The sequence below is a fragment of the Aquarana catesbeiana genome, linkage group LG01 (assembly GCF_042186555.1).
Source record: "Aquarana catesbeiana isolate 2022-GZ linkage group LG01, ASM4218655v1, whole genome shotgun sequence".
Classification (NCBI taxonomy): Eukaryota; Metazoa; Chordata; class Amphibia; order Anura; family Ranidae; genus Aquarana; species Aquarana catesbeiana.
Window position 1 is genome coordinate 136,180,861 of NC_133324.1, and position 24,796 is coordinate 136,205,656.

Consider the following 24,796-nt stretch of genomic DNA (forward strand, 5'->3'; position numbering starts at 1 on the left):
TATGATCGGTTCCAGCAACCTTCGCCAGCGTCTGTTTTACATGGTACAGGAATACCTAGGGGCAAGATCTGACTTGGACACCTTTCCCACCGAAAATCCTCTTGGTTACTGGGTCTTGAGGATGGATCACTGGCCAGAGCTTGCACAGTATGCAATTGAGCTACTGGCCTGTCCTGCATCCAGCGTTCTTTCGGAATGCACATTCAGTGCTGCTGGAGGTTTTGTAACCGATCTCATTGTGCGCCTGTCCACCGACTCGGTCGATCGACTGATCTTCATAAAAATGAATCAGTCTTGGATCACCACCAGCTACCAAGCACCTTATGCTGACGTAACCGAATAATTTTTTTTGAAAAGTCAGATACCTTCAAGACTGCCCATGCTGATGCTGAGTAACTATCCTGTTATGCTGAGTGACTATCCTCTTCCCCCTCAATGATCATGCTGATAGCTTGTAAGAATATTTTTGGTTCTGGGCGCCACCACCAGTGGCTAAGGCCCAATTTTTCAGCCCCTGTTTAACAGTGGCATGTAATTACAATTTTTGATGCAATATTTTGCAAGGAGGGTTCGTTGCTGCACTCAACTAGAGTATTTGTGAGGGGTTGCAATATTGTGGCACCAGCACCAGTGCCTAAGGCCCAATTTTTCAGCCCCTGTTTAACAGGGGCGTGTAATTAACATTTTTGATGCAATACATTGCAGCAGGGCTTGTTGCTCTGCTCCGACTAGAGTATCTGTGAGGGGTTGCAGTGTTGTGGCACCAGCACCAGTGCCTAAGGCCCAATTTTTCAGTCCCTGTTTAACAGAGGCGTGTAATTGCAATTTTTGATGCAATACTTTGCAGCAGGGCTCGTTCCTGCGCTCCAACTAGAGTATCTGTGAAGGGTTGCAGTGTTGTGGCACCAGCACCAGTGCCTCTTCCTCCTCAATGATCATGCTGAGAGCTTGTAAGAATATTTTTGGTTCTGGGCGCTGCCACCAGTGGCTAAGGCCCAATTTTTCAGCCCCTGTTTAACAGGGGTGTGTAATTACAAAGAGGAGCACCCCACTCTTTCATTAAGTACCTCTCATTAGTGTCCACTTGTGTCATGGGTGGAGACCTCATAGTTCTCCCATATAGAAGAGTTTATTGCTCTCATGGTTCAGAGAAGCAGGATCTCCCAATCCATGGATAGTGTAGGACCCACTAATCATGGGGTCCTTTGATGCAGTAAGTGGGCTTAGCACCATATAGCAATATGGTGTGACCAAATCCCCATATTTTTTGATAATATTTTTTTTTTTAATTGTCTAGGTGTTTTAAAATAGCCCTGCTGGAGGTAAATATCTTTTTTGCATGTGTGCGCTGTAATATTTTGCTCTGTTGTATGGTCTTATGGCTGCACCAGCTTTAATGCATCTTTTAGGGTGTGCCCCCCAAATATCTTGTTTGTTTAATTACAATTTTTGATGCAATATTTTACAGGAGGGCTCATTCCTAGAGTATCTGTGAGGGGTTGCAGTGTTGTGGCACCAGTGCCTAAGGTCCAATTTTTCTGCCCCTGTTCAACAGGGACATGTAATTACAATTCTTGATCTAATATTTCACAGCAGGGCCCATTTCTGCGCCCAACAAGAGTAACTGTGAGGACTTACAGTGTCGTGGCACCAGCACCACCACCACCACCAAAGGCCCAATTTTTCTGACCCTGTTCAACAGGGGCATGTAATTACAATTCTTGATCTAATATTTCACAGCAGGGCCCTGTGAGGGCTTACAGTGTTGTGGCCACAACAACACCTAAGGCCCCAATTTCTGCTAAGTATATAGGGCAGGCCCCTACTTTCAAACATCCAACTTACAAACGACTCCTACTTGCAAACGGAAGGAGACAGGAAGTGAGATGAAATCTACCCCTAGGAAGGGAAATTCTCTCCTGTAAGAGTTAATATGGGAAAAAAGTGTCTCCCCTCTTCACTGATGCTTTATCACCAATCCTTGTTTCACTAAAAACCCCAAATTGTCAAAAAACATTTGGCATTGGGACAAAAAGTGAGGTGAAATCTTCTGAAGAGGTGCACAGACAGCAAAACAAATGTCACATTGGTGATAACCCTTCCCTATGTTTTCCAAAAAGCTTAAAAATAGATTTTTTGGCTGGAGCTACACTTTAAAAATGTACCAGTTCAAAATTACAAACAGATTCTGCTTAACAACAAACCTACAGTCCCTGTCTTGTTTGCACTGCCTGTATACTGCTGTTCAGAGTATATAGGGCCTGGGGGCCCCACGCCTTTCCTTTTTTTAATTTGGGTGCGGGGTTCCCCTTAATATCCATACAATACCCAAAGGACCTGGTAATGGACTGGGGGGGGGGGGGGGTACCCATGCCGTTTGTCTCACTGATTTTCATCCATATAACCGGGACCCGACATTACATTAAAGCCGCAAGCAGTTTTAAATTACTTTTATTACTTTACAAATGTCATTTTGTGCAGGGACTGTTCTAAGCACGGGAAACACGCGCCACTTTACAGGCATACTATAGACACCCCCCAGGTACCATATTTAAAGGAATATTTTACTTTTTTTTTTTCACTTTAAGCATCATTAAAATCACTGCTCCCGAAAAAACGTCCGTTTTTTAAACTTTTTTTTGCATTGATACATGTCCCCTGGGGTAGGACCCGGGTCCCCAAACCCTTTTTAGGACAATACCATGCAAATTAGCCTTTAAAATGAGCACTTTTGATTTCGAACGTTCCAGTCCCATAGACTTCAATGGGGTTCTAACGTTCATGCGAATTTTCGGTCCGTTCGCAGGTTCTGGTGCAAACCGAACCGGGGGTGTTCGGCTCATCCCTAGTCACCGCGTTCTTGACGGTTGAGAGTTCAGAGAACTTTTGTGTGACTGTGTGTATGCAAGCCAAGCTTGAGCGGAATTCGTCGGAAAAACCATCCAAGGTTTTTCCAACGAAAATTACGATTGTGTGTACAGGGCATAAGTTGGTTGTCTGATGACCATTTAGATTTTTCAATTACGACTATTTTTGTTTTCTTTATAGAAAATATAGGGTACTGTATGTCACCATTTCACGGACGCACACAGATTTAAGGTTTGACATGTTGGGTATCTATTTATTGCATTTGTTTGCCCTAAAACTCACTTTAGTGTGTTTTTTACTGAAATTTGCATTAACTAGACCGATGCGGTAATTTATCAACAACAGCAAAAAAAGTTGGTCTTGTCTTTTTGGTTGGGGGGTTCATAATTCTCTGCCTATAGGCTCCTGAGATGTAAACCACCCTATAGATGTGTCAGAGGGGCTGAGGGTGTCCTTGGAGTGTGGGCACAGAACAGAGAACCCCAATTACCGAGTGGCTCCTGCAAGGGGGGGGGGGGCACTACACATGTCAGAGGTTGGCTGGTAATGACATAAAGTTGGTGTATGATTCGTGTACGATGTGATCGGGGGAGGAGATCCGTTGTGTATGTGATGGGAGATCCGCTCATACTAGTTCCTCCCCCTCTCCCCAGTCATCCTGCCCCTTGTCTCCATCGCATAGCTCACACTCCTCCTGAGCTGTCACACCGCACAGCCGGCTGGGAGGGAGGACTCTGCCCCGGGCACAGCGATCCCAGCACGGAGCCCCGCACCGCTCAGCCCGGTGAGTACTTTACATGTAGATGGCCAGCGGAGCCGCACCGCTACCGGCCATGTATGGAGAGGGAGGAGATGATGAGCGATCCGCACACTGCGGGCCTCCTATTCATAATGCACCACTTGTATGACAGCTCCGGACATATCGCTGGATTTACTACAGGGGGATCTATAGTCGGGGTCGTTTATTAGGAAGCAGAGCACCGGGGTAGTTCAGTGGGGAGCAGAGCACCGGGGTAGTTTATTAGGAAGCAGAGCACCGGTGTAGTTCAGTGGGAAGCAGAGCACCGGGGTAGTTCAGTGGGAAGCAGAGCACCGATGAAGTTTAGTGGTGAGCAGAGCACCGGGTCTTTTATTAGGAAGCAAAGCAGTGGGGTAGTTCAGTGGGAAGCAGAGCATCGGGGTAGTTTATTAGGAAGCAGAGCAGTGGGGTAGTTTATTAGAAAGCAGAGCACTGGGGTAGTTTAGTGGTGAGCAGAGCACCGGGTCTTTTATTAGGAAGCAAAGCAGTGGGGTAGTTCAGTGGGAAGCAGAGCAGTGGGGTAGTTTATTAGGAAGCAGAGCAGTGGGGTAGTTTATTAGAAAGCAGAGCACTGGGGTAGTTTAGTGGGAAGCAGAGCACCGGGGTAGTTTATTAGGAAGCAGAGCACTGGGGTAGTTCAGTGGGAAGCAGAGCACCGGGGTAGTTTATTAGGAAGCAGAGCAGTGGGGTAGTTTATTAGGAAGCAGAGCACTGGGGTACTTTAGTGGGAAGCAGAGCACCGGGGTAGTTTATTAGGAAGCAGAGCAGTGGGGTAGTTTATTAGAAAGCAGAGCAGTGGGGTAGTTTATTAGGAAGCAGAGCACTGGGGTAGTTTTAGTGGGGAGCAGAGCACCGGGGTAGTTCAGTGAGAAGCAGAGCGCCGGTGTAGTTCAGTGGGAAGCAGAGCGCCGGGGTAGTTCAGTGGGAAGCAGAGCACCGGGGTAGTTCAGTGGGAAGCAGAGCGCCGGTGTAGTTCAGTGGGGAGCAGAGCGCCGGGGTAGTTCAGTGGGGAGCAGAGCGCCGGGGTAGTTCAGTGGGGAGCAGAGCACCGGGGTAGTTCAGTGGGGAGCAGAGCACCGGGGTAGTTCAGTGGGGAGCAGAGCACCGGGGTAGTTCAGTGGGGAGCAGAGCACCGGGGTAGTTCAGTGGGGAGCAGAGCACCGGGGTAGTTCAGTGGGGAGCAGAGCACCGGGGTAGTTCAGTGGGGAGCAGAGCACCGGGGTAGTTCAGTGGGGAGCAGAGCACCGGGGTAGTTCAGTGGGGAGCAGAGCACCGGGGTAGTTCATTAGGAAGCAGAGCACCGATGAAGTTTAGTGGTGAGCAGAGCACCGGGGTAGGTCAGTGGGAAGCAGAGCACCGGGTCTTTTATTAGGAAGCAGAGCACCGGGGTCGTTTATTAGAAAGCAAAGCAGTGGGGTAGTTCAGTGGGAAGCAGAGCACCAGGTAGTTCATTAGGAAGCAGAGCACCGATGAAGTTTAGTGGTGAGCAGAGCACCGGGGTAGGTCAGTGGGAAGCAGAGCACCGGGTCTTCTATTAGGAAGCAGAGCACCGGGGTCGTTTATTAGAAAGCAAAGCAGTGGGGTAGTTCAGTGGGAAGCAGAGCACCAGGTAGTTTATTAGGAAGCAGAGCACCGGGGTAGTTCAGTGGGGAGCAGAGCACCGGGGTAGTTCAGTGGGAAGCAGAGCACCGGGTAGTTTATTAGGAAGCAGAGCACCGGGGTAGTTCAGTGGGGAGCAGAGCACCGGGGTAGTTCAGTGGGGAGCAGAGCACCGGGGTAGTTCAGTGGGGAGCAGAGCACCGGGGTAGTTCAGTGGGGAGCAGAGCACCAGGGTAGTTCATTAGGAAGCAGAGCACCGATGAAGTTTAGTGGTGAGCAGGACACCGGGGTAGGTCAGTGGGAAGCAGAGCACCGGGTCTTTTATTAGGAAGCAGAGCACCGGGTCTTTTATTAGGAAGCAGAGCACCGGGTCTTTTATTAGGAAGCAGAGCACCGGGGTCGTTTATTAGAAAGCAAAGCAGTGGGGTAGTTCAGTGGGAAGCAGAGCACCAGGGTAGTTCAATGGGAAGCAGAGCACCGGGTAGTTTATTAGGAAGCAGAGCACTGGGGTAGTTCAGTGGGAAGCAGAGCACCGGGGTAGTTTATTGGGAAGCAGAGCAGTGGGGTAGTTTATTAGAAAGCAGAGCAGTGGGGTAGTTTATTAGGAAGCAGAGCACTGGGGTAGTTCAGTGGGGAGCAGAGCACCGGGGTAGTTCAGTGGGGAGCAGAGCACCGGGGTAGTTCAGTGGGGAGCAGAGCACCGGGGTAGTTCAGTGGGGAGCAGAGCACCGGGGTAGTTCAGTGGGGAGCAGAGCACCGGGGTAGTTCAGTGGGGAGCAGAGCACCGGGGTAGTTCAGTGGGGAGCAGAGCACCGGGGTAGTTCATTAGGAAGCAGAGCACCGGGGTAGGTCAGTGGGAAGCAGAGCACCGGGTCTTTTATTAGGAAGCAGAGCACCGGGGTCGTTTATTAGAAAGCAAAGCAGTGGGGTAGTTCAGTGGGAAGCAGAGCTCCAGGTAGTTTATTAGGAAGCAGAGCACCGGGGTAGTTCAGTGGGGAGCAGAGCACCGGGGTAGTTCAGTGGGAAGCAGAGCACCGGGTAGTTTATTAGGAAGCAGAGCACCGGGGTAGTTCAGTGGGGAGCAGAGCACCGGGGTAGTTCAGTGGGGAGCAGAGCACCGGGGTAGTTCAGTGGGGAGCAGAGCACCAGGGTAGTTCATTAGGAAGCAGAGCACCGATGAAGTTTAGTGGTGAGCAGAGCACCGGGGTAGGTCAGTGGGAAGCAGAGCACCGGGTCTTTTATTAGGAAGCAGAGCACCGGGGTCGTTTATTAGAAAGCAAAGCAGTGGGGTAGTTCAGTGGGAAGCAGAGCACCAGGTAGTTCATTAGGAAGCAGAGCACCGATGAAGTTTAGTGGTGAGCAGAGCACCGGGGTAGGTCAGTGGGAAGCAGAGCACCGGGTCTTCTATTAGGAAGCAGAGCACCGGGGTCGTTTATTAGAAAGCAAAGCAGTGGGGTAGTTCAGTGGGAAGCAGAGCACCAGGTAGTTTATTAGGAAGCAGAGCACCGGGGTAGTTCAGTGGGGAGCAGAGCACCGGGGTAGTTCAGTGGGAAGCAGAGCACCGGGTAGTTTATTAGGAAGCAGAGCACCGGGGTAGTTCAGTGGGGAGCAGAGCACCGGGGTAGTTCAGTGGGGAGCAGAGCACCGGGGTAGTTCAGTGGGGAGCAGAGCACCGGGGTAGTTCAGTGGGGAGCAGAGCACCAGGGTAGTTCATTAGGAAGCAGAGCACCGATGAAGTTTAGTGGTGAGCAGGACACCGGGGTAGGTCAGTGGGAAGCAGAGCACCGGGTCTTTTATTAGGAAGCAGAGCACCGGGTCTTTTATTAGGAAGCAGAGCACCGGGGTCGTTTATTAGAAAGCAAAGCAGTGGGGTAGTTCAGTGGGAAGCAGAGCACCAGGGTAGTTCAATGGGAAGCAGAGCACCGGGTAGTTTATTAGGAAGCAGAGCACTGGGGTAGTTCAGTGGGAAGCAGAGCACCGGGGTAGTTTATTGGGAAGCAGAGCAGTGGGGTAGTTTATTAGAAAGCAGAGCAGTGGGGTAGTTTATTAGAAAGCAGAGCAGTGGGGTAGTTTATTAGAAAGCAGAGCAGTGGGGTAGTTTATTAGGAAGCAGAGCACTGGGGTAGTTCAGTGGGGAGCAGAGCACCGGGGTAGTTCAGTGGGGAGCAGAGCACCGGGGTAGTTCAGTGGGGAGCAGAGCACCGGGGTAGTTCAGTGGGGAGCAGAGCACCGGGGTAGTTCAGTGGGGAGCAGAGCACCGGGGTAGTTCAGTGGGGAGCAGAGCACCGGGGTAGTTCAGTGGGGAGCAGAGCACCGGGGTAGTTCATTAGGAAGCAGAGCACCGATGAAGTTTAGTGGTGAGCAGAGCACCGGGGTAGGTCAGTGGGAAGCAGAGCACCGGGTCTTTTATTAGGAAGCAGAGCACCGGGGTCGTTTATTAGAAAGCAAAGCAGTGGGGTAGTTCAGTGGGAAGCAGAGCACCAGGTAGTTTATTAGGAAGCAGAGCACCGGGGTAGTTCAGTGGGGAGCAGAGCACCGGGGTAGTTCAGTGGGAAGCAGAGCACCGGGTAGTTTATTAGGAAGCAGAGCACCGGGGTAGTTCAGTGGGGAGCAGAGCACCGGGGTAGTTCAGTGGGGAGCAGAGCACCGGGGTAGTTCAGTGGGGAGCAGAGCACCAGGGTAGTTCATTAGGAAGCAGAGCACCGATGAAGTTTAGTGGTGAGCAGAGCACCGGGGTAGGTCAGTGGGAAGCAGAGCACCGGGTCTTTTATTAGGAAGCAAAGCAGTGGGGTAGTTCAGTGGGAAGCAGAGCATCGGGGTAGTTTATTAGGAAGCAGAGCAGTGGGGTAGTTTATTAGAAAGCAGAGCACTGGGGTAGTTTAGTGGTGAGCAGAGCACCGGGTCTTTTATTAGGAAGCAAAGCAGTGGGGTAGTTCAGTGGGAAGCAGAGCAGTGGGGTAGTTTATTAGGAAGCAGAGCAGTGGGGTAGTTTATTAGAAAGCAGAGCACTGGGGTAGTTTAGTGGGAAGCAGAGCACCGGGGTAGTTTATTAGGAAGCAGAGCACTGGGGTAGTTCAGTGGGAAGCAGAGCACCGGGGTAGTTTATTAGAAAGCAGAGCAGTGGGGTAGTTTATTAGGAAGCAGAGCACTGGGGTACTTTAGTGGGAAGCAGAGCACCGGGGTAGTTTATTAGGAAGCAGAGCAGTGGGGTAGTTTATTAGAAAGCAGAGCAGTGGGGTAGTTTATTAGGAAGCAGAGCACTGGGGTAGTTTAGTGGGGAGCAGAGCACCGGGGTAGTTCAGTGAGAAGCAGAGCGCCGGTGTAGTTCAGTGGGAAGCAGAGCGCCGGGGTAGTTCAGTGGGAAGCAGAGCGCCGGTGTAGTTCAGTGGGGAGCAGAGCGCCGGGGTAGTTCAGTGGGGAGCAGAGCGCCGGGGTAGTTCAGTGGGGAGCAGAGCACCGGGGTAGTTCAGTGGGAAGCAGAGCGCCGGGGTAGTTCAGTGGGGAGCAGAGCACCGGGGTAGGTCAGTGGGAAGCAGAGCACCGGGTCTTTTATTAGGAAGCAGAGCACCGGGGTCGTTTATTAGAAAGCAAAGCAGTGGGGTAGTTCAGTGGGAAGCAGAGCACCAGGGTAGTTCAATGGGAAGCAGAGCACCGGGTAGTTTATTAGGAAGCAGAGCACTGGGGTAGTTTAGTGGGGAGCAGAGCACCGGGGTAGTTCAGTGGGGAGCAGAGCACCGGGGTAGTTCAGTGGGGAGCAGAGCACCGGGGTAGTTCAGTGGGGAGCAGAGCACCGGGGTAGTTCAGTGGGGAGCAGAGCACCGGGGTAGTTCAGTGGGGAGCAGAGCACCGGGGTAGTTCAGTGGGGAGCAGAGCACCGGGGTAGTTCAGTGGGGAGCAGAGCACCGGGGTAGTTCAGTGGGGAGCAGAGCACCGGGGTAGTTCAGTGGGGAGCAGAGCACCGGGGTAGTTCAGTGGGGAGCAGAGCACCGGGGTAGTTCATTAGGAAGCAGAGCACCGATGAAGTTTAGTGGTGAGCAGAGCACCGGGGTAGGTCAGTGGGAAGCAGAGCACCGGGTCTTTTATTAGGAAGCAGAGCACCGGGGTCGTTTATTAGAAAGCAAAGCAGTGGGGTAGTTCAGTGGGAAGCAGAGCACCAGGTAGTTCATTAGGAAGCAGAGCACCGATGAAGTTTAGTGGTGAGCAGAGCACCGGGGTAGGTCAGTGGGAAGCAGAGCACCAGGTAGTTTATTAGGAAGCAGAGCACCGGGGTAGTTCAGTGGGGAGCAGAGCACCGGGGTAGTTCAGTGGGGAGCAGAGCACCGGTGTAGTTCAGTGGGAAGCAGAGCACCGGGTCTTTTATTAGGAAGCAGAGCACCGGGTCTTTTATTAGGAAGCAGAGCACCGGGTCTTTTATTAGGAAGCAGAGCACCGGGTCTTTTATTAGGAAGCAGAGCACTGGGTCTTTTATTAGGAAGCAGAGCACTGGGTCTTTTATTAGGAAGCAGAGCACCGGGTCTTTTATTAGGAAGCAGAGCACCGGGTCTTTTATTAGGAAGCAGAGCACCGGGTCTTTTATTAGGAAGCAGAGCACCGGGTCTTTTATTAGGAAGCAGAGCACCGGGTCTTTTATTAGGAAGCAGAGCACCGGGTCTTTTATTAGGAAGCAGAGCACCGGGTCTTTTATTAGGAAGCAGAGCACCGGGTCTTTTATTAGGAAGCAGAGCACCGGGGTCGTTTATTAGAAAGCAAAGCAGTGGGGTAGTTCAGTGGGAAGCAGAGCACCAGGGTAGTTCAATGGGAAGCAGAGCACCGGGTAGTTTATTAGGAAGCAGAGCACTGGGGTAGTTTATTGGGAAGCAGAGCAGTGGGGTAGTTTATTAGAAAGCAGAGCAGTGGGGTAGTTTATTAGAAAGCAGAGCAGTGGGGTAGTTTATTAGGAAGCAGAGCACTGGGGTAGTTTATTAGGAAGCAGAGCACTGGGGTAGTTCAGTGGGGAGCAGAGCACCGGGGTAGTTCAGTGGGAAGCAGAGCACCGAGGGTAGTTCAGTGGGAAGCAGAGCACCGAGGGTAGTTCAGTGGGAAGCAGAGCACCGAGGGTAGTTCAGTGGGAAGCAGAGCACCGAGGGTAGTTCAGTGGGAAGCAGAGCACCGAGGGTAGTTCAGTGGGAAGCAGAGCACCGAGGGTAGTTCAGTGGGAAGCAGAGCACTGAGGGTAGTTTATTAGGAAGCAGAGCACCGGGGTAAGTCAACGGAAAGCAGAGCACCGATGAAGTTCAGTGGGAAGCAGAGCACCGAGGGTAGTTTATTAGGAAGCAGAGCACCAGGGTAGTTTATTAGGAAGCAGAGCACCGGGGTAAGTCAGCGGAAAGCAGAGCACCGATGAAGTTCAGTGGGAAGCAGAGCACCGGGGTAGTTCAGTGGGAAACAGAGCACCGGGGTAGTTCAGTGGGGAGCAGAGCACCGGGGTAGTTTAGTGGGAAGCAGAGCACCGGGGTAGTTTAGTGGGAAGCAGAGCACCGGGGTAGTTTATTAGGAAGCAGAGCACTGGGGTAGTTCAGTGGGAAGCAGAGCACCGGGGTAGTTTAGTGGGAAGCAGAGCACCGGGGTAGTTTAGTGGGAAGCAGAGCACCGGGGTAGTTTAGTGGGAAGCAGAGCACCGGGGTAGTTTAGTGGGAAGCAGAGCACCGGGGTAGTTTAGTGGGAAGCAGAGCACCGGGGTAGTTTAGTGGGAAGCAGAGCACCGGGGTAGTTTAGTGGGAAGCAGAGCACCGGGGTAGTTTAGTGGGAAGCAGAGCACCGGGGAAGTTTAGTGGGAAGCAGAGCACCGGGGTAGTTTAGTGGGAAGCAGAGCACCGGGGTAGTTTAGTGGGAAGCAGAGCACTGGGGTAGTTTAGTGGGGAGCAGAGCACCGGGGTAGTTTAGTGGGAAGCAGAGCACCGGGGTAGTTTAGTGGGAAGCAGAGCACCGGGGTAGTTCAGTGGGAAGCAGAGCACCGGGGTAGTTCAGTGGGAAGCAGAGCACCGGGGTAGTTTAGTGGGAAGCAGAGCACCGGGGTAGTTTAGTGGGAAGCAGAGCACCGGGGTAGTTTATTAGGAAGCAGAGCACCGGGGTAGTTTATTAGGAAGCAGAGCACCGGGGTAGTTCAGTGGGAAGCAGAGCACCGGGGTAGTTTAGTGGGAAGCAGAGCACCGGGGTAGTTTAGTGGGAAGCAGAGCACCGGGGTAGTTTAGTGGGGAGCAGAGCACCGGGGTAGTTTAGTGGGAAGCAGAGCACCGGGGTAGTTTAGTGGGAAGCAGAGCACCGGGGTAGTTTATTAGGAAGCAGAGCACCGGGGTAGTTCAGTGGGAAGCAGAGCACCGGGGTAGTTTAGTGGGAAGCAGAGCACCGGGGTAGTTTAGTGGGAAGCAGAGCACCGGGGTAGTTTATTAGGAAGCAGAGCACCGGGGTAGTTCAGTGGGAAGCAGAGCACCGGGGTAGTTTAGTGGGAAGCAGAGCACCGGGGTAGTTTAGTGGGAAGCAGAGCACCGGGGTAGTTTAGTGGGAAGCAGAGCACCGGGGTAGTTTAGTGGGAAGCAGAGCACCGGGGTAGTTTAGTGGGAAGCAGAGCACCGGGGTAGTTTAGTGGGAAGCAGAGCACCGGGGTAGTTTAGTGGGAAGCAGAGCACCGGGGTAGTTTAGTGGGAAGCAGAGCACCGGGGTAGTTTATTGGGAAGCAGAGCACTGGGGTAGTTTATTAGGAAGCAGAGCACCGGGGTAGTTTATTAGGAAGCAGAGCACCGGGGTAGTTTATTAGGAAGCAGAGCACCGGGGTAGTTTATTAGGAAGCAGAGCACCGGGGTAGTTTAGTGGGGAGCAGAGCACCGGGGTAGTTTAGTGGGAAGCAGAGCACCGGGGTAGTTTAGTGGGGAGCAGAGCACCGGGGTAGTTCAGTGGGAAGCAGAGCACCGGGGTAGTTCAGTGGGAAGCAGAACACCGGGGTAGTTTAGTGGGGAGCAGAGCACCGGGGTAGTTTAGTGGGAAGCAGAGCACCGGGCTGATCTGTGTTCATTTATGGTCATGAACAGTAGCTTGTTGTTTCAGATGCCACCTCAGACCATGTGAGTGGAGGGTGATGGTGTCCTTTCTCAATCTCACATGCTTCCTCTTCCTGCAGCAAGGTGTATAAAAACATGAAAGAGAGACAGCAGAAAGAAGCCAAGGATTATCTAGTCTGTTAACCCCCCCCCCCCCCCCCCCCATAACACATACTTAATATATTGTAGCCCTTAGATGTGATGGCTGCATTATCTTTCATTTTCGTTTTGTTTTTCCTTTAATTGTACTGATCAGTAACACATTTCCTGTGCTAGGGCTCATTAACACTATGAGCGCTGACCTGCGTCTCAACATTAGCTTACACAGGAAATGATTGTCTTCTATGTACCCCAGTCACATTACATCCCTGGTGTACAGTAAAAGGCATCATGCCTGTATTTTTCCAAAGCACACTAGAGGGCGCTACATGTCATCACACAGCAGTGGAACACACCACGCTGCTGTGCAGTGACATTAATGAAGTTAAAGAAACAACACATTTACTGGCCATAAACCTGACAATAAAGGAAAAAAGAGAACGGATGCAACCGCCGCAACTAAGAATTGGTAAGCTGTAGTATATTACAATTTGTTTCTGGGTTTAATACCACTTTAAAGTCACATACTGGTGAACGGCTCACTACCTCTGCTGGAATTTTGTTCTGAGAATCAACTAAGTTTTTGATAAAATAATCCCCCCCTTTCCATTTTTTTCTACCTTTAATATTCGCATCCCAACATCCCTTTTCCACACCGCCATCTTTAAAGTGGTTGTAAAGGCTACGTCTTTCTTCCCTAAAATAATAAGCATCCTATACTTACCTGCACATAGTGGCCCCCCTCCTCTTCTGGAGTCTCCCTCTGACGCTCACGGCTCTTTCTCTTATGTGTCTGCCACCATAACAAACTGCTTGCTATGGAAGCAGACGTGCAGGCTCAAATCGCTAAATGTTGTTGCGCTGTGCCTTTAAATCAAATCCTAAAGAAACAAATACATGCAATAGGTGCACCAAATACATGTGCAATGCCTTTAAGCTTCAAAAACTCATACATAAGTAGGAATGCACTAATATCTTTTTTTTTTTTTTTTTTTTTATAACAAATACCGATACATTTTTTTTTTTGTTATACTCGTCGATACCAATTACTTACTGCTGTTTTGTTTACACTTCAGCTGTCAGCAATGGTACATAGCAATGAAAAGTTATTTACTAATGAAATACATTTTATTTATTTTTTTGCGCTTTTTTCAATGTAAAATTTGTAAATCTATGTTAAAGGTATAAAAATATTAACAAACAAAGCAAACAAAATAAACCTTTTAATTATTAATAGTTTATAAAATAGAAGTGTACAAAAAAAAATCAGCAGGAAAATAATAATGAAATGGAGAAGGAGAATAGGCTAATTAAGGCTGATTAGAGTAAATTAAGGGTTAATAAGGGATTAAACAGAGAAACATGCACACTGGATGGTTTTACAGCTGCTGTTTTTGGCTTCAGATGTTTTTTCTGCAGCCAGTAAACTCCTTAGCATGTTATCCTATGTGTCCATGCACACATAGGCTGTTATCAGCAGTTTTTGGCAGAGGCGTTTTCTGGCTGGAAAAAGCCCCCAGAAGTAGTGGATTTTGTCAGGAGTTTTTTCAGCTTTAAATACGCTATAACTCTGATAAAAGCTTAAAAACGCTGAAAAACGCAGCTATTTAGTGTTTATCAGCATGTTTTTAGGCATAAGCTGGGCGGCACAGTGGTGTAGTGGATAGCACTTTCGCCTAGCAGTAAGAAGGGTCGCTGGTTTGAATCCCAACCACGACACTACCTGCCTGGAGTTTGCATGTTCTCCCTGTGTCTGCGTGGGTTTCCTCCGGGTACTCCGGTTTCCTCCCACACTCCAAAGACATGCTGGTAGGGTAATTGGATCCTGTCTAAATTGTCCCTAGTATGTATGAATGTGAGTTAGGGACCTTAGATTGTATGCTCCTTGAGAGTAGGGACTGATGTGAATGTACAATGTATATGTAAAGCGCTGCGTAAATTGACGGCGCTATATAAGTACCTGAAATAAATAAATAAATAAAATAAGCTTTTGTGGAAGTATAGTTTTACTAAAAAAAGCTAAAAACCGCAAACACTAAATGCTGCAAAACTCAGCTTTCTACAGCTGAAGCTACTGCCATTTTTATAACGTCCAGTGTGCATGAGGCCTGACTTCACCTGCAGATAAGTTCATCCATTTCATGTGTAGATAAATAAACAGAGAGATACAAAAGAAACAATGGGTCTTTTTACCTTTTCTGTTTCAGTGGCTGAGTAATGTTGTTGGGTAAACATTGCCTGGCTGCTTTTTTTTTTTTTTTACTGCTCCAATTGTTGTTGTCCTGTCAATTTGTTCCCACCGTCAAAAAGTGCCCACGCATGCGCAGAACACAGCAAACCCTAAAGGTTTGATTCTAAAGGGTTTTTTTTTTTTTTTAAACAAATTTGTCATGCTTACCTGCACAGATCAGCCCAGATCCTCTCCTTCCTGAGTCCCCCATCGGTGCTCCTGGCTCCACCCCTTCGAACAGTGCCCCCAAAAGCAGGCCGCTTGCTATAGGACTACTGGTGCATGCTTGCTCCCGAGCCCCACTCTATGCATTCATAAGACACAGACAAACCGCTCGGCTCCACCACCCGCTATCTCCTTATTAGCTCACTGGCCGTGATTGACAACAGTAGGTGCTAATGACTCCTGCTGCTTTGTTTCCAATGAGGAGAGAGAGACCAGGGACATCCGAGGCTCCCGTTCGCTGGACTGAGAGGGAACTGAGTATTGGGGGGGCATTGTATGGAAGCAGGACACAGAAGGTTTAGAATGCATGAAGTCTTTACAACTACTTTGAGTGAATGACAAAAATCCATTAAGGCCCAAATTATGTGTGGTCTTGGTGGGCTTTCAAAATGCAGTTGTCTTCAGGCACATAGAGACCTCCCAGGATATCAACAGGGGCTATGTAGGTAGGGTACCTTGATTTAGGATCCGGAAACCACAGGAGAAGCTACAGGATACTTCTCTCCCTCCCATCATATCAATCTGGCAAGAGAAACCTAACAGCAGTCCATAGTGTGAAACTGTATACTTTTAATGATGTAAATCAAGTGTTCATTTACTCACAAGCATCGCTGAATATAAGGCATTAAAAAACTTTTAAGCACTGCCACTGACTCGGTGAGTGTGATGACGTCAGCACAGGCTCCGCCCAACGCATTTTCTTCATTAGGACAGTCTCAAGAGTTTGGCCAACATTAGGTTAATCACCCTTTAACATTTAAAGTCATAGCACATTTATTAGGTGCATATTTTGTTAACACTAAGTTATTGTTAGTACTTGGTTTGATATCATAAATGATTGCACATTTGTATGGTACACTTATCATGTATGACTGTATTTAAAGTTTCAAGGCACTGCACATTAAGTTCCTGTTCACACTGTTACGTAACAGAAATCTGTGCAAGTCGCAATGATATTGGCAAAAAGTAGTGCAGGATTCTTTTTCAAAATCGCTGCGGTATGAGTTGCGGTAATATGAGCACTTCCATTGCGGGCAATTGGGTGCCACTTGTCATGCCATTTGGAACTGTCAAATTGCATGACAAGTTGCGCTGGTGTGAACAGGGGCTTATATGGTGTACCTATTGCATATATTTGTTTAAAATTCAATTTAGACGCAGCGCAACAATATTTTGAGTGTTTTTTACACTTTTGTATTTGGTGTTCTTTGAGTGCAGCTGTGAGTATAAGTTATTGGAGCACTAAGCCCAGTTTAGTATTTATTTATTTTAGATGTGCGGACTCGCTTCCAAGCTGGGCTGTGTGTGTCCCTAGACTCACACAGCATGGCTCAGCCCCACCCCTGCTCTCTCCTTAGAGGATTTCTTTGACAGCAGCTGGAGCTTGTGTCTCACTTTGTTGTTTCTCTGTTCTGTGAATGCAGGAAAAGAGGAGAGAGCCACATTAGACAGGCACAGCACTGGATTGAGTGAGGACTTCTGTAAGTATTAGGGGATATTTTTTTACTTCACAGTAGTTGTAAACCCTTACATATATCTAGTGAAGTGTCTGGCCTCGGGTGATATGCAGAGGTGAAACACATCCTCCTACATAAGTTGTACCTGTATTTCTGCAGCCCTGCTCTACATTTGTTTAAAGTGCTGAATTTTAAAGCTTGTTTGAGAGCTCAAAAAAAGGGGGCGGAGAGCTAAATTTACACTGCAGAGCTCAGTGAGGAATGCTCTGAGAGCTGATTGGAGGGAAGGGACACCTCCCCCCCCTCCACACAGCACACAGGTCCAGAGTCTGTCAATCAGCTGGAGGTCCTTTCCCGTCACTATTTTTCTCTTGGTGTCAGGAAAACTTGTCAGAAGTGCTAAAAGCAAAAGAAAAAATCAGCAGACAAAAGTTAATAAAAGTAGTGCTCTTGATTAGGACAAGCATGCACTATGGAGGTATATGTCTTGTTCATATTTAATATCTAAGGTTTACATCCACTTCAATGCAAGGACTGCATTGAGGTAAAAAAATGTCCTGGCTTTAGATCCACTTATTGGTTGACCTAGATGGACTTGTGTCTATTTTTCAACCAGACTAATTGTAAGTTTAAATATCTAACTATGTAAGTTTAAATATCGTCCGCAGAGGTGCTGCAAGTCTCTGCCAGGTATTCGAGATCTGCAGCATGTCTGCAAATGCATAGGAGTGTTCCCCATGCATGCACACAGTTGCTGCTGCTTTCTGGTATCTGGGACTTTGCAGAGACCCGCTGTATCTGTGCACATGAGCATGAACCCCCTGGGACTGGGGTGGCGGGGGGCAGTGTTTTACCCAAGGGTCCATGCGCAGCTTGACATTCCACACCCGTGCAAATGTAACAGATTTCTGCCAGGTTCCCAATATCTTGAAGAGATCCGTGTCATGTAAGTGCACATGGAATCTTGTGGTGCTCAATGTGCCCCTAGGTAAAACACTCCCTCCTGGGATGTGACTTGGCAATTGTAGAAGGCAACAGGTTGTAACTACCGAATTCTCGTCCAGACAAGGAATGTAGAAGTGTGCTGCACTGCAGAACAAAAAAGTTAGCCTATTTTTCCAACAACAGTGAAACATTTTTCAATTCTGTAAGAAGGGGGAGAATGAAATAGAAGAGAAAAGATTCTTGTAATGGTTGAAGGTGCCCTTGAGTTCCTGCGGTCTCCACTGAGGTTTTATCTCTTCATCCCTCAGATCTTTATCCTCCAGACCTTGTTCCCTTAGACCTTTATTCCTCAGTCCTTTATCCCTCAGTCCTTATATTGTCTTATATCAGGGGTCTCCAAACTTTTCAAAGTGCCAGTTTACTTTGCTTTAGATTTTGGGAGGCCAGACTGTGGCCAGTGGGAGTAAGAAAAAAAACCAACATCAGTGGAGGTAAAAATTGCCTCAAGCTTGGTGGTAAGTGGGTTTACTAAAGGAAAATAGACTGTGCACTTTTGCAAGTGCAGTTGCTCCAAAGCTTAGTAAATGAGGTAAACCTTCACTCTACAAAGAATACCCAATCACGTGCAAGAAAAATTTAAACAACAGCATTTTTGCTTGCACATGATTAGATGATTGAAGTCAGCAGAACTTCTGGTCATTTATTAAGCTCTGGAGCAACTGCAGTCTATTTGCCTCTAGTAAATCTACCCCATAGTGTTTGTGGTCAGTAGAAGGAATAGTACCTAATTATTGGTATTAATGGGAGGAATAGTGCCCCATCATTGATGTCAGTAGAAGATTAAATGGAAGTGTCCCCTATCATTGGTGTCAGTGAGGGGAATAGTACCCGATTATTGGTGTCAGTGGTAGATTGAATGGAATGGTCCCTCATCATCCGTGTCAGTGTGAGGAATAGTGCCCAATTGTTGATGTCAGTGGGAGGAATTATGCCCAACTGTTGGTGTCAGTGGAAAGAATGGTGCCTCATTGTTGGTGTCAGTGGAAGGAATAGTTCCTCATATATCAGTGTGAAGAATAGTCCCTCAAGGGCCGAATAAAGGCAAGCAAATGGCCATCGTTAGATCAACTTGGGTACAACTAGCCTATCGAATCTACTTGTGATTATCGCTAGCGGCTGCTATAGCCACTAGCAATAATCACTGTCTTCTCCCTGCAGCTATCCCCTCACTGGGAGATCACAATGCCTTGGCAGTAGGGGTTCTGTCTGTGTTGATGGTGGACATGTGAAAATTTCAAACAGGAAAGAAATTCACACCATCTATAGCCTGCCCTAGACCCTTATTCCTCAGATCTTTTTATAGCCTGCCCTAGACCGTTATTCCTCAGATCTTTATCCCTCAGACCTTCCTCCATTTGTGTTGTTCATCTTTGGATTCCTTTTCTTAGACCAGGATCACACTGGTACAACACGACAGTCGAAAAAACTGTGGATCTGGCTTTTCCCTGCGACTTCATGTCCGACTTCTGTCCGACTTTAATGAACTGGATCCTACTTTGAACCCGACAATACCAGGCACTTTGAGTCTGGTATCAATCTTGAGGAAGAACCACTTGCCAAAATGAAAAAAAAAATGGTGTGCCCCCCCCCCCCATAGAGAAAAGGCGTGGGGTCCCCCCCAAAATCTATACCAGGCCCTTATCTGAGCATGCAGGCTGGCAGGTCAGGAAAGGGGGGGGGAGCGAGTGGCCCCCCCATCCAGCGTCTCTTCTCCCTCCGATTTCTTCTCCCTCCAGTGATGTCTTCATCCTCCTCCAGTCCTTCTCGCTGCGCTGATGTCTTCTTCCTCTGGTTCTTCTTCTGGTTCTTCTTGCTGCGCTGATGTCTTCTTCCTCCGGTTCTTCTTGCTGCGCAGATGTCTTCTTCTGCTGCCCGTTCTTCCCCTGGTTTGTTCTTCTCCCGTCACTAGCTCTCACTGTAAATGTTAGCTCTGGCGTTTGCCATTATTTATATAGCAATAGGGCGTGGCCACCCAGTGACATCATCCGGAGCCCCTGCCCCTTGTGACGTCACCGCCCCATTATGCCCTGTGTGGTGACGTCGCAAGGGAGTGGAGTCTCCGGATGACATCACCGGATGGCCACGCCCTATGGCCGGGAGAATAACCGAAGGAACAAGACATCGGTGAGAGAAGAACCGGAGGCAGAACCAGCAGCGGAAGAGGACATCAACGCAGCGAGAAGAACCAGAGGAAGAAGACCTCAGCGCAGCTAGAAGAACTGGAATACAAAGACATCACCAGAGGGAGAAGAAATCGGAGAGAGAGGAGATGCTGGAGCTGGTTTAATAAAGGACTTTGTCAAAAACCTGTGTGCTGGCTTTATTTCTTTTTAACACTTTTTTTGGGCGAATGGGTAGGGGTAAAATGTACCCCATGCTCATTCACATAGGGTGGGGGTCGGGATCTGGGGGCCCCCTTGTTAAAGGGGGCTTCCAGATTTCGATAAGCCCCCTGTCCGCAGACCCCCACAACCACCTTCCAGGGTTGTGGGGAAGAGGCCCTTGTTCCCATCAGCATGTGGCCTAGTATGGTCCAGGAGGAGGGGGAGGCTCGCTCGCCCCCCCCCCTTCTCTCCTGCCGGGCTGCATGCTCAGATAAGGATATGGATTTTTTTGGGGGGGACCCCACGCCGTGTTTTTTTTTTTAATTTGGCGTGGGGGTTCCCCTTAAAATCCATAAGGGTCTGGTATGGTCTGGGGGGGGGGCGACCCTACACAATTTTTTTTTTTTAAATTAGCTGTGGAGTTCCCCTCAAAGATCTTCACAGCACAAGTCGCATGCCAAAGTCGGATCAGTTAAGATGATTTTCTGACTTTGATCCAAATTCAGTGATATTCAGTGGGTTGAAGTAGGACCAAATTCGGACCAAATAAGAGGAAGAACCTTTTTCAAAGTCGGACCATCTTATGTCAGGCCAGTTAAGATGGCTCTCATAGGGAACCATTGATTTATACATGCGACATGTGCTCCCAAGTCAGAGCGTATGTCGCACAAGTGTGAACCCGGCCTTAGGGGAATCAGGTCCTCCTTCCTCCTATTCTCCTATATACATCTTTAATGAGACCTCCTTTAGAATACTGTATCCAGTTCTGGGGACTTTACTTACACAAAAATAATTAGACAGAACAAGTCCATGGTGTAACATTACATACACAGGCTTGTTTAACAAACTAAAGACAATCAAAATTCATCTTCTGCAGATCTGTGTTAAGCCAGAAAGACGGCTTTACCATGGGCTACACGTGTAATTACTGTTTGTGTTGTTTAGAGTTGTGTTTTCCTTCCTGTTATCTCTGGGCAGTTACTTCTGGCAGGTTCCTGGGATTTTACCAAATTGTCCGGCACAAATGTTTCTTTAATGCTATGTAAAGGTATAGCACTATTCTATTAGGTCAGTGTTATAATATGCCAATGACAATGGGTGCAAATACTGGCACACAACAAATATTTAACCATGTTAGGCCAGTGGCGTCACTATTGTTGGTGTCACCTGGTGCGGTTAAACTTGGTAAACACTTCATATTATGGCAATAGTATGAATGGACTGCCAAATTGCACTGCAGGGGAATGCAGACTGCATACCTGTGCAATTCGGATGTGAACTGGGGGCTTAGTTATTTTTGGTATTCAACAAACATTTCTTTCTCAGACTTGGAATACTTTTGTATTCCAGTCTGGAAATGTCACAGTTTCTTATATGGGGGATTTGAATGGTGTGCTGCACTTTATTGGATATAATAAAGAGTGTTGCTTTTTTTCAGTTGCTGTCTGGACGTCTCCAGTGCACATTACTTTGTTGAGATACTAAACATTAAAGCAGAACTGAAGTTCTACTGTAAGAAACATTGAGCAGGCAGGCAGGCTTTTATTGAAGAAGAGACATGCAAAAAAATCTCCCTACCTGCCTGCTCAATGTCTTCTCCAGCTCTGTAAACTGAGCTGCGGACCAGTCTCTGAGCGTCGGGATGGCTAGCTCATGCCAATGAAGAGGCCCAAAGACTGGCACTCAGAAGAAGAGCATTCACCTTTTATCGCCACTTAAAGTAAGGACTGTTTTGAGCAGGCAGCTGGGGGATGGTAAAAACAGGCAGCTGAGCTATGGTTTTGCCACCCTCTATTGCTGCCTACCTGAACTGTAACAGAATGGTTGGACAGAGCTGTATACATGCTGAGGCTGGGACACTTCACTTTGCAGCTATGGCATTTTTAACTCAAGGTGCCGCGTTTGACAGGTGGTACCACCTGTCAAACTCACCCATTGAGCTTACTGGGGCCGCACCACAACCATTTCAGTTACTGCACAGTTCCACAATGTACAATTGTAAAAAAAGATTTAAAAAAAAGAAAAACATCTGTCAGCCATTGCTACACCACCCTCAGAAGTGTTCCACAAAGAATCACTTTTCAGAGGGGCTAAGCATTAGTAGTACTACTGCAGTTCTGGAGGAGCACTAAAAGGAAAAAAATCCCAAGTGCATTGCTTACCAAATTACTGCTTCCTGAATGTGTGTCCCCATCTGTTGAGAGAGCCCTCAGTTTCCTCTGTCCTCCTAGAAGTGCAGCAGCTCCCTGTTTAAAACCCAGGCCTCCCCAATGCCAACATCACGGGCCATGTGTACCAGTAGGTCCCGCCCACCTTCACTAGCGGGTCCCCAGGACTTCCAACAGTGTGCCCCACCCACCCCCACCAATGGGTCCCGCCCACATCCAGTGAGTCCTGTTGACCTCCAACAGGGTGTCCCAACCACCTCCACCATTGGGTTCCTGGCCACCTTCACATCATCCTTCCCCCGTCTCCAGAAAGGTGGGGTTTGGTGTCGCCCTGTCCAATCTCTTCTGCCCACATCAGACGGCTGCGGGAGGGAGGAGAGAGCAGAATCCGCTCCTCCAGCAGATGTTCTGAGCACTGCTATGCTATTCTATAACTGAATTATGAGGGTGACTGTGACAGCGTTCCTCCTATCACACACTGACAAGCTCCCAGCACCCCTCTCACAGGATGGCATAGCACCCAGGGCAGGTGTCCCGGTCCTGGTGTCACCCCTCTGGCGGCTGTCACCTGGGTGCGATCTGCACCTCCAGCATTTAGTGTTTTTTTTTTTTTTTTGTTGTTTTTTTTTTAATGCCTGTATATTAGCCTTTGTGGTAGATCTGCACAATTAATTGTTAAAGAATCAATATTCTACCCCCTTGCGATCTTAACACAGCATTTTTCCTATTCAGTGCAGAAAGTTCTCTGCTGACAGCTGTTAAAAAAAAAAAAAAACAGGCAGCCTGCCAAGTTTAGTTTAGTTGGAGATAAAGAGAAACATTGTAACAATTTAGTTCTTTAGATCAAAGGAAGGAACTTTGGTCTGTAAATGAAGTCAGTTTACCTACTTAAAGTGGAGTTCCACCCAAAAATTGAACTTCTGCTTTAAGGGAAGGTGACCCCCTGACATGCCACATCTGGCATGTCATTTTTTTTGGGGGGGGGTGGCGGGGGGAGCGGAAACCCTCTTTTAAGATGGTCCCAACTCCCACTTCCTCCAGGGGCACCGGAAGTAAGTTCACCTCTCCCCCCCCTCCCTCTCGCCGATCATCTGGGACACGTCACAGGTCCCAGATGATTGCCCGGCCAGTCACAGCGTTCAGCGCGGCTCGTGCATGTGAAGCCACAGCCGGGCGCCACAGAGAGGAGGGGGAGACGAGCAGGGCTTCATTCCCCCGCATCTCTGGACCCTGGGACAGGTGAGTGTCCGATTATTTGTAGCTGTTGACTTTTTTTATTTACTTTTTTTTTTTTTTTTTTTTTTTAGTCGGAACTCCACTTTAAAGACTAAACCTTTTTCTGACATTTGTTCCTTACAAATTAAAATCAGTAATTTTTGCTAGAAAATTACTTAGAACCCTCAAACATTATATACAGTATCTCAGAAAATTGAGTACATCCCTCACATTTTTGTAAATATTTTATAATATCTTTTCATGTGACAACACTGAAGAAATGACACTTTGCTACAATGTAAAGTAGTGAGTGTACAGCTTGTATAACAGTGTAAATTTGCTGTCCCCTCAAAATAACTCAACACATAGCCATTAATGTCTAAACCGCTAGCAACAAAAGTGAGTACACCCCTAAGTGAAAATGTCCAAATTGGGCCCAAAGTGTCAATATTTTGTGTGGCCACCATTATTTTCCAGCACTGCCTTAACCCTCTTGGGCATGGAGTTCACCAGAGCTTCACAGGTTGCCACTGGGGTCCTCTTCCACTCCTTGTGCTTGTGGATGTTAGCGACCTTGCACTCCTCCACCTTCCGTTTGAGGATGCCCCACAGATGCTCAATAGGGTTTAGGTCTGGAGACATGTTTGGCCAGTCCATCACCTTTACCCTCAGCAAGGCAGTGGTCATCTTGGAGGTGTGTTTGGGGTCGTTATGTTAGAATACTGCCCTGCAGCCCAGTCTCTGAAGGGAGGGGATCATGCTCTGCTTCAGTATGTCACAGTACATGTTGGCATTCATGGTTCCCTCAATGAACTGTAGCTCCCCAGTGCAAGCAGCACTCATGCAGCCCCAGACCATGACACTCCCACCACCATACTTGACTGTAGGCAAGACACACTTGTCTTTGTACGCCTAACCTGGTTGCCGCCAAACACGCTTGACATCATCTGAACCAAATAAGTTTATCTTGGTCTCATCAGACCACAGGACATGGTTCCACTAATCCATGTCCTTAGTCTGCTTGTTTTCAGCAAACTGCGGGCTTTCTTGTGCATCATCTTTAGAAGAGGCTTCCTTCTGGGACGACAGACATGCAGACCAATTTGATGCAGTGTGCGGCGTATGGTCTAAGCAATGACAGGCTGACCCCCCCACCCCTTCAACCTCTGCAGCAATGCTGGCAGCACTCATACGTCTATTTCTCAAAGACAACCTCTGGATATGACACTGAGCACGTGCACTCAGCTACTTTGGTCGATCATGGCGAGGCCTGTTTTGAGCGGAACCTGTCCTGTTAAACCGCTGTATGGTCTTGGCCACCATGCTGCAGCTCAGTTTCAGGGTCTTGGCAATCTTCTTATAGCCTAGGCCAGGGGTGTCAAACTCGAATTCATCGGGGGCCGCATCAGCAGTATGGTTGCCCTCGAAGGGCTGGTTGTATCTGTAGGACTATGTATATACTCAGACTGCAGGGTTCAGGAATGCGCTATGTACAGAGTGCAGGGTTCAGGAATGCTCTATGTACAGAGTGCAGGGTTCAGGAGTGCGCTATGTACAGAGTGCAGGGTTCAGGAGTGCGCTATGTACAGAGTGCAGGGTTCAGGAGTGCGCTATGTACAGAGTGCAGGGGTCAGGAGTGCGCTATGTACAGAGTGCAGGGGTCAGGAGTGCGCTATGTACAGAGTGCAGGGGTCAGGAGTGCGCTATGTACAGAGTGCAGGGGTCAGGAGTGCG

The 24,796-nt window shown here is 48.5% G+C and overlaps 1 protein-coding gene across 4 annotated transcripts in view; it reads left to right on the forward strand.

The window, feature by feature from the left end:
* The first annotated feature begins 3,535 nt into the window (after nucleotides 1-3,535).
* GCNT4 (glucosaminyl (N-acetyl) transferase 4) overlaps nucleotides 3,536-24,796 on the forward strand; it is a 92,378-nt gene continuing 71,117 nt past the window's right edge. For 2 of the 4 annotated variants that reach the window (XM_073624092.1, XM_073624107.1), the window contains exons 1-2: nucleotides 3,542-3,652; nucleotides 16,318-16,374. The gene's annotated coding sequence lies outside the window, so the exon portion shown is untranslated. Of the gene's footprint in view, nucleotides 3,653-16,317; nucleotides 16,375-24,796 lie in introns of all 4 variants that reach the window. The other 2 variants (XM_073624096.1, XM_073624102.1) reach the window with 2 other exon arrangements.